We start from the raw sequence: 12,138 nt of genomic DNA, 5'->3' as shown, positions 1-12,138 counted from the left end.
ACCAAAACTGAGCATAGCACTCCAAATGTGGCCTCACCAATGTCATGTACATCTGTAACAATAGCTCCCAAATTTTATACTCGATACTCTGACTAATAAATGCCAAAGTGCCGAAAACCTCCTTGATCACCCTATCTCGAACTATGTAACTGCACTCCTAGATCTCTCTGCTCTACAACACCCTCCAGAACCCTGCCATTCACTGTGTAGGTCCTACACTGCTCAAAATGCAACATATCGCACATATCTGTATTGCAGTACACTCCATTAACTATTCCTCAGCCCACTTGCCCAACAGATCAAGATGGACTGTAATGATCTGAATGTGAACGCTGGTAAATGAACACCGATAGATGCAGATCTATGAATTGATCAGAACACAAACGAGCAATATTGTGCATCAATTGGTGACAACTCAATGAACATAGATAGCTGAAGATAGACACATAAAGCTGGAGTAACTCAGTGCATCAGACAGAATCTCTGGAGAAAATGAATAGGTGATGTTTTGGTCGAGACCCTTTCTTTGCCAAACCAATGGGTGTTAAAATGGCAAATGACCAAACCTAGCCGCAAGTATTCTCAGACACCATCGCACGTCGCCCAGAGTGTTGAGGGTGTGGGTAGAACGGGTAGGGAATGCCAGTAAAGCCTCACAGAGCAGGCCAGTGCAGAGATCTTTTCAGAAGTTTGTGAAGACTGGGTAAATGTAAAAAAATTGTCCCTAGTGTGTGTAGGATAGTGTTGATGTGCGGGGATCGCTGGGCGGTGCGGACTTGGTGGGCCGAAAAGGCCTGTTTCCGCGCTGTATCTGAAATATGAAAATATAAAATAATAAGGCTGACCAAATGCCACAAACAAAAAGCAATATAAATGCAAGCACCACCAATAAAATGACCTAACCTGAGAAAAAAATGATGGAAATTTTCAAAAGTATGATGTAAAATTCTTTGATCTATTGTAATATGACAATAGACAATAGACAATAGACAATAGGTGCAGGAGGAGGCCATTCGGCCCTTCAAGCCAGCACCGCCATTCAATGTGATCATGGCTGATCATTCTCAATCAGTACCCCGTTCCTGCCTTCTCCTCATACCCCCTGACTCCACTATTCTTAAGAGCTCTATCTAGCTCTCTCTTGAATGCATTCAGAGAATTGGCCTCCACTGCCTTCTGAGGCAGAGAATTCCACAGATTCACAACTCTCTGACTGAAAAAGTTTTTCCTCATCTCAGTTCTAAATGGCCTACCCCTTATTCTTTATTTTTTTTTACCTCTGTATTCTGTACATTACACAGTTTTAACCCTTAACTTTTTATTTAACGCTTACAATTCTGCTTGCATTTCCCTTGCAAACTAACGTTTAACTGTAAATGTTACTTGCCCTTTGGACCAAGATGGCCTTTGATAGGATTCCGTGTGTAGGAAGAAACTGCAGATGGTAGTTTAAACCGAAGATAGACACAAAATGCTGGAGTAACTCAGCGGTTCTGACAGCATCTCTGGAGAAAAGGAATAGGTGACGTTTCAGGTCCAGACCCTTCTTCAGACAGGTCTGAAGAAAGGTCTCGACCCAAAATGTCACCTATTCCTTTTCTCCAATGATGTTGTCAGACCCGCTGAGTTAGATAGGATTCACCTTGACGACCAGTCAAAATATTACTCCACATTTCTTCCCCAAGACCTCATTATTTACAACCCAGAAACACACTCATAACAACTTGACCGACGCACACTTACCTTCTGATTGTACAATCTTCGTCCAGTTTGCCAACTGCAAGATCAAGAGCATTCGATGTCCAATATCAAATGTGCCTTCCTTACATAGATCTTGTGGTCTAAGACCATAGCTCCCTGAAAGTAGCAACATTAGTTGACAGAGTCCTAAAGAAGGTGTATGGGATACAAGCCTTAATTGGTCAGGGCATTGAGTACAAGAGTCAGGAAGTTTTGTTGCAGCTTTACAGGACTTTGGTTCGGATGCATTGTGTGCAGTTCTGGGTGCCCCATTACAGGAAGGGTGTGGAGGCTTTGGAGAGGGTGCAGATGTTTATCAGAATGTTGCACGGATTAGAGAGTATTACCTATAATGAGAGGTTTGATAAACCTGCACTGTTTTCTCTAGACAGTTGGAGGGTGCTGAGAGGAGATGTGATAAAAGTATATAGACGGCACGGTGGCACAGTGGTAGAGTTGCTGCCTTCCTTGGAGAGTTAAATGGACAGCTCTTCACCGCAGTGGAATTCTGCAATGAGGGAAACCATTGAAAGTTTAGTTTAGTTTAGTTTGTGATCACCGATGCAGAAGAACAGTGAATAGACCACACCTTCGTGCCAGCAACCAACCTGGTTTAGTTTAGTTTAGTTTACAGATGCAGCCCTCCACAGGCCCTCCACACCGACCATGGTTCCCCGCACATTAACTCTACCCTGCACACACTGGGGACAATTTTACATTTACACCAGACCAATTAACCTACAAACCTGTACGTCTTTGGAGTGTGGGAGGAAACCGAAGATCTCGGAGAAAACCCACGCAGGTCACGGGGAGAATGTGCAAACTCCGTACAGACGGCACCCCCTAGTCAGGATCAAACCCTGATCTCTGGTGCTGTAAGACAGTAGCTCTACCGTTGCCCAAAGGTCCACCATTTTAAATATAATCAGAAATTTATAGTCAGTCTCAATCTAATGTGTCGAAAGACTTTATAATATCTGTTGATGATGTATCCTTTCCAGATGTTTAAAAGGAAGTTGAATAATAGCTTGGAAAGTAAGTGCATTAAAACATATAAATAGAATTGAGAAATAGGGTTATAAAAGTTACTATTACTATTAGGTGCCCTACCTGCACCAAAACACCATCCTGGAAAGTTTCCAGTCAGGTTTCAGAGCCCACCACAGCACAGAGTCTGCCTTGTTGAAGGTACACAACGACCTGCTTCTCACCATCGACACCGGCGACTGTGCAATCCTGCTCCTTCTCGACCTCAGCGCAGCGTTCGATACAGTGGACCACACCATCCTTATTGACCGTCTCCGGTACGCGGTTGGCATTGATGGCACTGCCCTGAGCTGGTTCGCTTCGTACCTCAAAGAGTTTCGCCATCAACATAGGTAGTTATTCCTCTGCTCCAGCTAGCCTCTCCTGCGGAGTTCCACAAGGCTCCATCCTAGGCCCCATTCTCTTCTCTCTATACATGCTCCCCCTTGGCCAAATCATTCAAAGGCACGGCATTTCTTTTCACTGCTATGCCGATGACACTCAGCTTTACCTCCCCCTGAAACCCAACAACCAGTCAAATTTAAACAGCCTCTTACACTGCTTTGAGGACATAAAATGTTGGATGGCACAGAACTTCCTCCAATTAAATGAGAGCAAGTCTGAGGTCATCCTATTCGGCCCCCCCGACTCCATCAAATTGATAACAGGCAGTCTTGGAAGTCTATCCTGCCTAGTCAAACCGCATGTCAAAAACCTCGGCATGATATTTGACTCTGCATTAAAATTTGATAAGCAAGTCAACGCTGTGGTAAAAGCCAGCTTCTTCCAACTTCGAACCATAGCTAAAATCAAACCTTTCCTCCAATTCGACGACACAGAAAAAATCATTCACGCTTTCATTTCCTCCCGCCTAGACTACTGCAACTCCTTGTACACTGGGATCAGCCAATCTTCCCTGTCCCGCCTGCAACTGGTCCAAAACGCCGCAGCGAGACTCCTGACGGGTACCCGTAAAAGGGACCACATCACCCCGATTCTGGCCTCTCTCCACTGGCTCCCTGTACGGTACAGAATCAACTTCAAGCTCCTCCTATTCACGTATAAAGCCCTAAATGGACACTCCCCTCCCTACATCAAAAATCTTCTAACCCCCCTCTCTAACTCCAGGTCCCTCAGGTCGGCCGACTTGGGGCTACTCACTATCCCGCGGTCTAGGCTTAAGCTCAGGGGTGACCGCGCTTTTGCGGTTGCAGCTCCTAGACTGTGGAACAGCATCCCTCTCCCCATCAGAACTGCCCCCTCCATCGACTCCTTTAAGTCCAGGCTCAAAACCTATTTCTACTCCCTAGCGTTTGAGGCTCATTGAGGAGGCGCTGTGAACTGTTTGCCTGCTACTGTATGTTTCATTTTTTTTTTTTTTTTTCCATTGGAACCTAATCAGATGTACAGCACTTTGGTCAACGTGGGTTGTTTTTAAATGTGCTATACAAATAAAATTGACTTGACTTGACTTGACTTGACTACTATTATGTTAAGCAAATATTGGTGCAGGCATAATTTATCAAACATCCTACTTTGGTCCCTCTTTGTGCAGAAGTCTCTGGTAATACATCAAGAAATGTTAGAACAAAGATGCATATGATGTCGTTCCAAATGAATATCTTAACAAAATACAGTCCTGAAGGAAGGACTTGATTTACATGATTGCGTATGATAAAAGTATTTCTAAACATGAAATGAGGATAAAAATGAATACTTTTAAAAATTTGAATTTTCTAGTTAAAATTCTACCAAACAAAATATTTCTCCAATGTTAAATTCACTTGCAGTTTATGAATAAAGCTTTGAAAGCATGATTTTCGAAAGCACGGTGGCGCAGCGGTAGAGTTGCTGCCTTACAATGCTTGCAGAGCCAGAGACCCAGGTTTGAACCTGACTACGAGCGCTGTCTGTATGGAGTTTGTACGTTCTCCTCGTGTCCGCGTGGGTTTTCTCTGAGATCGTCGGTTTCCTCCCACACTCCAAAGACGTGCAAGTGTGTAGGTTTATTGGCTTGGGTTTGAATACCTGGTATAAGTGTAAATTGTCCCTAGTGTATGTTAATGTGCGGGGATCGCTGGTCGGTACGGACTTGGTGGGCCGAATAGCCTGTTTCCGTGCTGTATCTCTAAAGTAAACTAATCTAAACTTAAAAGGCTGCAACTTCAGTTAATAAAAGAGTCGATTTTTTTGTAACAAAGAGTCATGGGGATTATACATTCCTGCTGGCAATTCACCTGCACATGATGAATTTATATCGATCAGATTTACATTAGTTTTTGCTATTCATACTTTGTATTTAAAGGAGATTAATTGAAATCCTGACTATCTAGGCCCAGCTCAGTAATTATAGCTACCTATTGAATAGTGGACAGATGACTAATCCCTGCTTGACATTTAAAAGCCATTTAGCTATGCCTTTCGGGAATACAGACAATATGACAAACTAAAACATTTAAAAGGGACATGGTGAATTCATATATTAGTCAAGTTTTATGAAGCCATGGCAATAAAATTCCTAGTGTCTCTGATGGCAACATTAAAATCTTGCCCAATTTTCTTGATTATCATTTTTTTCCCTCAAACATCTGAGACCAATAATAGTCGTCTGTGTTTTTGGTTTCAAAGGTCGTTAGTGGTAATGAATCGTCAGTTCATACAATTCACATTAGAAGAGGTTCATTGGAAGAGCAAGAATCCAGCACCAGCTTTGTCGTTACCATGACTGTGATGTCCTTGTGGGATGAAAGTTTTTATTGTTTCCTGCTATTTTTGTAAAGAGAAATTTAAGATGAAATATGCTGCCTGAAATGCTGCCATGTACCTGACACCAGCTAACAGAAACCTGATCGATTTTCAAAATACAAAATGCCTTCAGCAATAGCTTACATGAGTCAGTTTGCAACCAAAGGGATGAACCCTAAGCATCCATAAACTCATCAAATACAATAAAATGAACAGGTGCAATTAATACATTCAAAAATCGTTGTAATCATAAAGTGAAATAAGGTTAATATACTTCTTATTGCATTGAACGACAATCTTTAACATGATAAATTGTACAAAGGCAATTTATAGGAATAATTTTTATTTTTTTAAATTGCCATTTCCAAAAAACTACGTCAATTATGAACTAGTATTAAGTATTGCAGATAAGGAAACAGGCCATTCGAGCACCATATCCCCGCTAACCTTACAGCTATCTATGTTAATCCCATTTCTCGTGTTAGGACCAATATCCTTCTATTCCTTGCCTAAGTGTCTGTTCTCATGCATCTTAAATGTAATAGCTATATCTCAGTCCACCACCTTCTCTTGCATCATGGTCCTGACATCAACCACTCTCTATGTAAAACACTTACCTCACAGATGCCTTTCTAAACTCTCTCTCTCACGGTAAACCAGTACCAGTTGATACAGCTACGATAGGATAAAGACTTTCCCATTCTACCCTATTTATGCCTCAAAATAATTATACACAGAATAGAAACATTGAAACATAGAAACATAGTAACATAGAAACATAGAAACATAGAAACATAGAAACATAGAAACATAGAAACATAGAAACATAGAAACATAGAAACATAGAAACATAGAAACATAGAAACATAGTAACATAGAAAAATAGGGCAATAGGCCATTAGGCCCTTCGAGCCATTCAATATGGTCATGGTTAATCATCTCAAAATCAGTACCCCATTCCTGCTTTTTCCTCAGATCCCTTAATTCCTTTAGCCATAAGAGCAGAATTGTATATGGCCATCTCAATTGTGTATTCATCTCAAGAGTCGTTTTCCACCTATTGATTCCATAGGGAAAAAGAAAACAAACTGTTTAGTTTAGTTTAGTTTAGTTTAGTTTAGCTTAGTTTGGTTTAGTTTAGTTTAGTTTAGTTTAGTTTAGAGATACAGTGTGGAAACAGGCCCTTCGGCCCACCGAGTCCGCACCGGCCAGTGATCCCCGCACATCAACACTATCCTACACACATTAGGGACAATTTTACACATACACCAAGCCAATTAACCTATATACCTGTATGTCTTTGGAGTGTGGGAGGAAACCGAAGATCTCGGAGAAAACCCAGGCGATCACGGGGAGAACGTACAAACTCCGTACAGACAGCGCCCGTAGTCGGGATCGAACCCGGGTCTCCAGCACTGCAAGTGCTGTAAGGCAGCAACTCTACCGCTGTGCCACTGTGGCCGCCCACGTTGAAGGAACTCAATGGGTCAGGCAACAACTGTGGAGGGAAATGGACATAAGATGTTTTAGGTTGGGATCTTTCTTCAGACTGTTGCTTGTTTCTGTCATTGCTTTCATTGAAGCTATTTGCTCACAGTTAACAATAGTATTTGGTACAACACCACATCAATGTCACTACACATGATACTTTCATTTCTTAAAAGTCCAAAGAGTCATTATGTCATTGGATCATAAACAGATTCTTCAACCTAACTTGTCCATGCCTACCAAGATGCCCCATCTAAGCAAGCCCCATTGGTCCACATTTGGCACATATCGCTCTGAATGCTTCCTACCTATATAGCTGTCCAAGCGTATGCTAAATGTTATTAGTATATCTGCCTTGTACAACTGTAACATGACCTTCCAACCTCAATACGCAGTGCTCTGACTAATAAAGGCCAATGAGACAAAAGCCTTCTTAACCACCCTATCTACATGTGATGTCAAGGAGCGATGTACCTGCACTCCTAGACCCCTCTGCTCTACAACATTCCCCAGAGCCCTGCTGCTCGCTGTGTAGGTCCTGCCCTGTTTGACTTCCCACAATGCAACGCCTCACACTTCTCTATATTAATCTCCATTCACCATTCCTCAGCCCACTTGCCCAATAGATCAAGATCCTGCTTCAATTTTTGAAAACCATCTTCACTATCTACAATACCACCCACTTTAGTGTCCACAGCAAACTTACTAATCATGCCTTGTAGGCTCTCGTCCAAATCATTTATACAACAATGGGTCCAGCACCGAACCCTGGAACTTTCCACTAGTCACAGATCACATACAGTAGATATATAGTCACATCGTCACACAGGATCATAGCTGATCCTCAACTCATCTTCTTTGCCTGTTCATCATAATCTTTAATTCCTTAAGTCAGTCTGCTTAATCATTCAGTCTATCTATATCCTATTGTAAAATCACAATGCCTTCATCACAACATCCCCTTACATCCATGTTTGTATCATTGGCAGACTTGGAAACCTTACACTTTGATACCGTCTTCAAGTCATTAATGTAAATAGCAAACAATTTTGGGTCAAGAACCTCAAGTCCTAGAAATATACTCGTAAATCTTCCCTGCACTCTTTCCAGTTTAACAACATCTTTCCTATAGCAGGGTGACCGAAACTGAACTTAATACTCCAAATGTGGCCTCATCAACATTTTGTACAACAGTAACATAACATCCCTACACTCAATGCCTTGACTTATGAAGACCAATGTGCCAAAAGCCTTCTTGACCACACTGTTTGTACCCAACAGTTACACCCCTCTGGCCCAAAAAAGATGTATTAACTCTAACTCTTTGTTTTCTATGTGACAGCTACTTTTAAACCCATGCTATTACCCATCTTCTAATACCTAGGACTCTTAATTTACGCACCAGCCTTATATGTTGCACCTGGTCAAATGCCTTTTGGAGATCTAAAGATCTCCCTCTATCATCTCTCCCTGTTGCATCCTCAAAGAAGTCAAGTAAGTTTGTCAAACATGATTTATTCTTCATGAAGCAAAGTTGACTAGGTTAGGAGTATATTCAGCTTTCTTAAATGATTAGTTATGTCCTGTTTGATTAATGACTGGCAACTTGCCAAAAATTGACATTGACTAATCCCTATTTGGATCCCTATTATCCTCATTTTATCTTCATATACATATACCAAGCCAAGATCTCGGAGAAATTTCGGTCACAGAATTTTTTCTTTTTTTGTGAAAGAGAATCCCATCGGCGTTTTTCGAATCTTCTGGTACCTTCCCAGAATTTTGCGAGTTTTAAAAAAATTCAACCAGTTGCTCAACCATCTCCACAACAGCTTGCTTTAAGATCCTTGGTTGCACCCATGTAATTTGTCCACCTTTAGCCCCGTGAGTTTCTATCAAAAATTTAACTCTTGCCATCAGGACTTTCACAAGTTCTTCCCTCCATTTAAAATTAGCCCCTCTGTTATCTTAGAGATCTTTGTGAAGTCATTCGCAGTGGCGAATGATGCATAACAATTGATTTAATGTATCTGCCATTTCTTTGTTTCCCGTTATTAATTCACCAGCTTCCTTCTCCAGAGTTCCCACTACAACCTTAGCTGCCTTCTTCCAATTTATATATCCATAGAAAATCCGATTGTTTTGATACTACACACAAGTTATCTCTCAAAATTATTTTTCTCCCTTATTATGAGGTTTTCAGTCTTTTGGTGCTGAATCTTATAAACTTCCCAGTACTGTCTCTACGGGTGATGTCTGTACGGAGTTTTACATGTTCTCCCCGTGATCGAAATTTCTCTGAGATCCTCGGTTTCCTCCCATGCTCCAAAGACGCACAGGTTTGGAGGCTAATTGGCTTGGTATAAGTGTAAATTGGCCCTAGTGTGCGTAGATAGTGTTAATGTGCGGGGATCGCTGGTCTATGCGGTCTCGGTGGGCCGAAGGGCCTGTTTCCGCGCTATATCTCTAAACTAAAACAAAACTAATCTGGTGTACTACCAGTCTCTGTCACCTTGAATAACTTGCTTTTCTATTTAACATTTTCTATGATCTCCTTTATTAATAGTAGATTGTCCCTCTCTCTAATTCAGATCAATTCCTGCTGAGTGTTATGAGTCAGCTGTTAGAATATCTGCCACTGTTCATCTATTGATCTGTCTCTTATTTTTATATTCCTAATCTATCTTAGACACTATTATGACTAACCTTATTGAAGTTGAAGACGGGCTATGATCCTGTGGTGACACCCACCAGTGATGTCAATGCTGCCCTGGCAGGCCCCTTGTTTCTGTCTGCTCCAGCCCCACCTGACACATCTCCAAATACTTTGATTCTATTGTGTTCCCCCTTGTCCAGTTCCTTCCCATCTACACCCCAAGCACCTCACATGCTCTTTAGCTCTTCAAGAACTTCCAATTCCTGGGCTGTCCACCTCTTCATTACCATATCCCTGAACACCTCAAGCTCCGTCTGTATTTAGTTTACATGCTCTCCTTGTGACCACGTGGGTTTCTACGGGATCCTCCGGTTTCCTCCCACATTCCAAAGATCTACGTGTTTTAATGGTTAATTGGTCTCTATAAATCGCCCCTAGTTTGTTGGGGAACAGATGTGAAAATGGGATAACATGGAACTAGTATGAACACGTGGTCAGCATAGACACGGTGGGATGAAGGGCCTGTTTCCATACTGTATTTTTCAATCAATTAATCAACCTCAAAGTCTCAAAGTCTTCCAGTTTTTCCTTGAACAAAGCCAATCTGTTCTCCTCAACTGACACTCTGATCCGCCTGGCAAAACCTGTCCTCACTCTTAAATTTCGCTTTAGACTCCTCTCATTTCCTTCAAGTTAAAGGAGATGCCATGGTCATTCGCATGGTCCCAGCTACGCCTGTCTTTTTGTTGGTTACAGTGGACACTCCTTATTACAAATGTAACCAGGCACCAGTCCCTAACTCTCTCTCTGCTCCATCGAAGATTGCATTGGAACTGCCTCTGCACCCATACGGAACTCATCCACTTTATGACAAACATCTACAGTACACTTGGATTATCTCTGACACCGCTCTCCCCGTTCTTGATCTCTCTCCTGCATCACACAGGATACACAGAGGACATGCTGATGTTGACTACAAACCCATTGACTCCTACAGCTACCTTAACTGCCCTGCCTCCCAGCCTACCCCCTGCAAAAATGCCGTCCCTTACTCTCAATTCTTAATTTCTGCTACATCTGCACCCAAGATGGGGCTTTCCACTCCAGGACATCTGAGATGTCCCCTTCCTTCAGTAAACCTGATTTTCCCTGCTTTTGTGGATGGAGCACTCACCCACGCCTCCTGTGTTTCTTGCAGTTCTATTCTCACTCCACCTCCCCCAGGACAGAACAAGGATAGAGATGGACATACAAGCAGATGGGAGGGTAAATTTGCTCAACAAAACTGAAGGAGTTGCAGACAGGAAGGAATGCTGTCAGAAGATACAGAGATACAGCGAGTCTCAGATCAGCTGGAGAAATGGGCAGAGAAATGGCAAATGGAGTTTAGCCCGATCAAGTGTGAGGATGAATGTAAGGGGAAAGTGTACAGTTAATGGCAACACCCTTAACAACATTGATGTGCAGAGGGATCTTGGAGTCCAGGTTCATAGCCCACTGAAGGTGGCAGCACAAGTAGATGGGATGGTAAAGAAGGCAGAAGGTAAGCTTGCCTTCATTGCAACAGCATTGAATGTAAGAGTCTGGAATGCATGATGCAGTTCTACAAGACTTTGGTTAGGCTGTATTTGGAGTATAGCATACAGTTCTGGTCGCCCAATTACAGGAGCCTTTGGAGAGGATGCAGAGGAGGTTTACCAGAATGAAGCGTAAATTAGAAGGTTTCGACTGCAGGAAGAGGTTGGATAGACTTGGACTGTTTTCTCTGGAATGTCAGAGGTTGAGGAGAGACTGATAGAAGTATATAAGATTATGAGAGGCACAGAAAGGGTAGACAGTCTGAACCTTTTAACCAGGGTGGAAATGACCAACTCTCGAAGGCATAGCTATAAGGTGAGATGGGAAAGTGTAATGGCGATGTGCACGGCAATTTGTTTTTACACAGAGCTGGATTGCATTGCTAGGGATGGTGGTGGAGGCCGATACAATAGTGACATTTGAGAGGCTTTTAGATAGGTATGTGGAACCTTGTAGCTTGGTGCCAAGACAACCACCTATCCCTCAATGTTAGCAAGACAAAGATTGTGATCAACTTCAGGAAGTGAAGCAGTACACCACCCCAGTCTACATTAAAGGTGCCGAAATAGAGATGCAATCCAAAAGAACAGCACCTGATATTCCCCTTGGATAGTCTACAATCTAATGGAACAAACATTAATTTCTCCAAGTACAAGTATTATCTTCCTACCCTCCCTCTCTTTCCCCTTCACCATTGCTCCCCACCAGTGCACACATATTTCTTCCATATCTATCACCAACTCAGTGACCCTGATCCTTTCCCCTCCTCTGTATGTTCAGCTCCGACCTTTCCACCATTTCCCTTTTATTCCCATTCTTTCCCATGTGTCCTGACCACTTCCACACATATCCCTTCCTCTGACTTCACATTTCGCTCTTCCTTTGCCTTCATTACCTGATGCCAT

This window comes from Rhinoraja longicauda, chromosome 15 (assembly GCF_053455715.1).
Source record: "Rhinoraja longicauda isolate Sanriku21f chromosome 15, sRhiLon1.1, whole genome shotgun sequence".
Classification (NCBI taxonomy): domain Eukaryota; kingdom Metazoa; phylum Chordata; class Chondrichthyes; order Rajiformes; family Arhynchobatidae; genus Rhinoraja; species Rhinoraja longicauda.
This window is presented reverse-complemented; position numbering follows the sequence as displayed.